Raw genomic sequence first — 4,810 nt, 5'->3', positions numbered from 1 at the left:
TTTTTATTGTTGAGTTTCACAAAATAAACTTGTTTAAATATAAAATATATTGTTTGATTAGGAATTTGCTGCGAATAAACAACCAATTTATCAGCTATTCATGAAACTTGCAAATTATTACTGGAATAGCGTTAACGTACTTTTTTGCAAATTTTTTCTATGAGAGCGAATTCTTAAAAATAAAGTTACTGGAGAGTTACTGGCAAGTTACTGGATAATTTGTAAAAAAACACAACTAATGATTTTCATAAAAGAGACCAACAGCAGATGAAGTGCGAAACGTTCAGTCAAATACGCAAACATAATCTATAAATGAAATGTATCGCATAGAATAGTCAAGACAAATATAAATTATCTAGTTTTATTTCGTTAAATAATACAACCACTTTGTTATTTTTTAATTGATGTACATAAACATATTTTAATTAAACTTTTTTCGCTGCAGTTATTACACTCTGTGAACGAAGATGAAATAAGGGCGCGCAGCAATCATAAGACATCTGTTGTAACCGGTAGTAATACGGCTTCACCATCATTAAATGTTAGTATTTGCAATGCTTAGCAATATATATAGTTTTATTCATTACATATTTTCTAATACTCGAAAACTTATTTCTCTCCTGTCGAGAAGGACATTTCATTACAGAGCCATAGCAACGCGCCGCCTCCGCACAATTTGCACAGCAGTAGTAGTGGTGAAGTTTTGGATGTGGGCTCTTTAAGTAGCCAAATTACATCAGATCCAGTAAACGATCAATCCGATCACAATGGCGAACGCGAAAACGTCGCTACCACACCACTTTTGCCTAAGCCTAGCGATACTGCTAACAACAAATAACAACCAACAACAACCAACTTAACATCCAACGCTGGTAACCCAAAAGTTTACATGTGCATAAGAGTAGAAAACTAGCAAAACCATTCAACCATCCTTGTTTTTTTGGTTCTAAGTATCGCAACGTATTAACAGCACGCAACCGCCACGCCGTTTACCACCGTCAACATTTTTACCACGAGCAATATAATGCGTACCATTAATACATACATACATATTTGCATACTTACATGTTGATTCGGTTATCAGTGCCACATCCCTAAAACATTGTACATATGTATGTAAGTGCGATATGTACTTAATTACAATGAAACATTTACCTGCGGATTCAGCAAGTGCAATGGCTTAACAGTATGGTCGTTGTCAACTACCGCAAGATTATTAACTCTTATACTTGTTATACTTAATTAATTTTACTATGCACTTTACTATGCAACTTTTGAACTTTAGCGATTGTTCAGATTTGTTTAGGTTTTCGCTGAACACGTCGTCACCACCCTCTACTTTTTCGTTTTTAATACTTAGCTTAAGCATAAAATCTAATGATCATCATCATGCGAATAACTAAATGAATCATTAATGCGAAACAATGTCGAGAGATACACAAACAATTTATGTATTACATGCATACATATTTTTTCAACTAACGGAGATATAAATGATAATATTTTTTTAAAACGCAAGATGTAATGGTGTAAATTGTAAAATACATTTAGGGCATGTGCCAAACGAGAACAAATTTCTGTGGTGAGAAAACTTTTTATTATGATGCGAGAATTTTTATTTTCTGCCGAGCCAATTTACAAGTAATATTCCTTTTCTGTCCAAATAAAGAGGGATTCAATTAAATTTAAAATACATATTTAATGGGAAGAATAGTCTGGCGCTAGATTTAGATACATACTTAAAACAAAAATTTTCCCGCGGAGGCATATATTCATTTTTAAACTTGTTGTGCACCCTTGATATAAAGTGTATATGAACATTGCGCTCTTCTTCATTCTGCTGTTTATGGCTTTATGTTTAAATTCGCTATCAAAGTTTTTACTAGTCCTTTGTGATCGCCATATTCTATTGACCTCAAATGTGAAAAATTTCTATTCCAGATAACTTGACTAGCGTCTGGCACAGGCCCTAATTACAAAAAAAATATCTATGACAAATACATTTCGTGAAGATTTGGTTAATATTTACAACAAAAGCCGATTCGAGCCCATTGAACAATTTTTCCAAATTTATTTTAGCGTTGTCAATAGAGCTGTAGCAAACCGTATGTATTCGTTACTGAGTAAAGAATACAACCCCTGACTCAAAGTATCGAATCACATAATAATCTCGTTACTCGCATGTTCCGTATATGCACCATCAACGTGAATCAATACAACACAACAAATTGTGCGGGAACGAAACTGTGTTGTATCGATACTAAAGTGTGTTGCGTGTGTATGTACGTATATTCATGCTTGATTCGTGTGAGGTACAAGTGCTTGTTTGTATCAAATCGTTCAAATCGAAACAAAACTATTACCTTGTTTATACCGACACATAAAGCGCTTTGACCCAGTTCGCTGTGATTCAAAACGGAAGCATAAACCAAATTTCAATACGCTCAGAAATTCAAAAGTGTATTGACTCGACTTTGTTTTCAAATCGGTTACTACGTTTATACGCACAGAATAATCGACTTAATTGAAAGCGGATTGACACCGTACACATTTCGCTCTAGTGTCTATACTTACGGCTTTATATCGGCATCAAAGTAACCGTCTTCAAAAGCAAACAAAATCAGCAGTTTTCATTTGACATTTTATAAGTTAACATAGTGGAAAGTGATAAAAATCTAGTTTTATTCGGCATTTTAAAATCGTGGCAAAGAAAAAGAACTATTGTTATTAATCAGGCTTTAAATACTGATGCGATTATTTGGAATTTGAGTGGAACAGCTGATCTCCAATTCGCTTTGAGTGGGAGCGGTGTTTATACACTCTTTCTAACTGTCTGGAGAATTAAACTACCGATTTGAAATGGAATGTGAGCCAAAACACTTCGCTCTTTCAAAGCGAATTGAAATTCAGTTTATACATATGTTTCGAATCGCGGCGAAATGAATTAAAGCGACTTATGCATGCGTATAAACGTAGTAATAGGTACTTATGCATGGGCGTATGTATGTATACATTTTTATTTTTCAAACATATGTATTTTAATTTTGAATTTTATTTGTTCATATTTACTTGTCGAAATATCTGCCACTTATAATTTTTTTCTCCAATTTTTAAATAAAACAATATATATCAGCAATTATTCAGCTTTATAATTAATCAGATTCTGATTAATAACATATGTATAAATAATCGATAAATTATTTACTTTGATTAATCAAAAATTATTATTCTTTGATGAATTACATAATTATGTTTCTATTAATCAGCCTTTTCTTTCAATTGATTTACTGCACATCCCTATTACATATATGATGTGGGCGATTCCACCGTCACGGGTGCGACATTTATACAGAAAAATTCTTTTTTCTTGTTTAAATTTAAGTATAAAGTACTCAACAATTCTACATTTTGATAAAGCTACACCTAATCGACTGTTTTATGAGTTATTACAAAATACGAGAAAAGTTCCAGCTTACTTTTATATGAAAAAAATCTGAGTCATTTCTTCTGTACGGGTGGGGCAAGAAAAAAAAGAACCTGCTTTTTGGAGCAGATATACTTTACGGAAACTCTGCGAATTTCTTTCACTTTTCTGTGTGAACTTGATGTCTTATAATAAAACAAAGAACCACGAATACAAACAAAGCAAAAACTACAACAAAAATTATTGCTTTATTATAAAAAAAAGCCGAAATTCCTCTGCCACCTCTGTGTGACAACGTTTGTCACAGGTGGGACACGTACGAGTTTTTATATGAAAGGAAGCTTTTGGTGTGGTCCATATATAATATAGATTAAGCACTCGCCTAATTTAATATTCAGGACTATTTTACAAAAAGCAGATGAGTTCTACTATATATTTTTTTTCGAACGCGCAAAGTTAAAAATTTTCCTTTTATAATGTAATTACTTATCAACAAAAATATAATAGGGCAATTCATCAAAGCGCGTAAATGGCTCGTAACTATGTAAACCTCGTAAACTTATTTAATTTTGTATGAAAAATCGAATTATTTACGAGGTTTACGCGATTATGATTTACGCGTTTCCATGAATACCCACAATGCCATAATTTAAGTATAAAATTTGTAAAGGACATTTTCCATGCCCATTCGTCCTTATGCATCAAAAAATTTATTCTGCTATAATTCTAAACTAAGTACGCAGTTTTACTATAATTTACTCATATTTTCACGAATATATGTATTCATTTTTTTGTGTATAAAATTTACTGTCGCACGGTGTAATAATATAATATAAAGTTAAAATTAAATTTTTTCTATGTTTCGCCGAAATTTCCACATGCATACATAATATCCATACATATATAATACATAAGTGTTTCAAAAAAAATTTTTCTAATTACATGTTAATATTTTCATTGAAAATATTGGTTTACATTTATTTGTTCAAAGTTATTCGAATTTCTGCTCTTCAGTTTTTCTATGATTTTAAATAATTTACCAAAGAAATGTTACTGCTTGTATACGACAAATGTTTTTTTTAGGGATTTGCTTAAATGCATATGCAAACATACTTATAAACGTATTTATGTTCATAGATTGAAAAGTTTCCAAGTCCACTTTTTATGAAAACTCATATTTTGATACAGGAGGCTAGAGAAATTAAAAACGTATTGTGTCGAAAGGGTAAAGGTATGTATTTCGTTTAAATTCAATGAAAGGAAAATTTGCTAAGTCTAAAAAAGGCACCGAAAATCCCATAAGGCCAAAATAAAATGAAATCTTTTAATAAAGATCGAACTCCTCAGATTCATATGAAGCCAAAATGTTGTATTCAAAGTTTTGCG

At 31.7% G+C, this 4,810-nt stretch overlaps 1 long non-coding RNA gene across 1 annotated transcript; it reads left to right on the top strand.

The window, feature by feature from the left end:
* The first annotated feature begins 217 nt into the window (after positions 1-217).
* LOC118748920 lies at positions 218-1,976 on the top strand. The gene is made up of 2 exons (XR_004994115.1): positions 218-541; positions 632-1,976. It is a non-coding gene; the product is annotated as an uncharacterized LOC118748920 (long non-coding RNA).
* Positions 1,977-4,810: the final 2,834 nt, after the last annotated feature.

Source organism: Rhagoletis pomonella, unplaced genomic scaffold, assembly GCF_013731165.1.
Source record: "Rhagoletis pomonella isolate Grant_MI unplaced genomic scaffold, Rhpom_1.0 Rhpom_scaffold_00001, whole genome shotgun sequence".
Classification (NCBI taxonomy): Eukaryota; Metazoa; Arthropoda; class Insecta; order Diptera; family Tephritidae; genus Rhagoletis; species Rhagoletis pomonella.
Note: the sequence above shows the minus strand (reverse complement) of the source record. Positions and strands in the feature narration are given on the sequence as shown.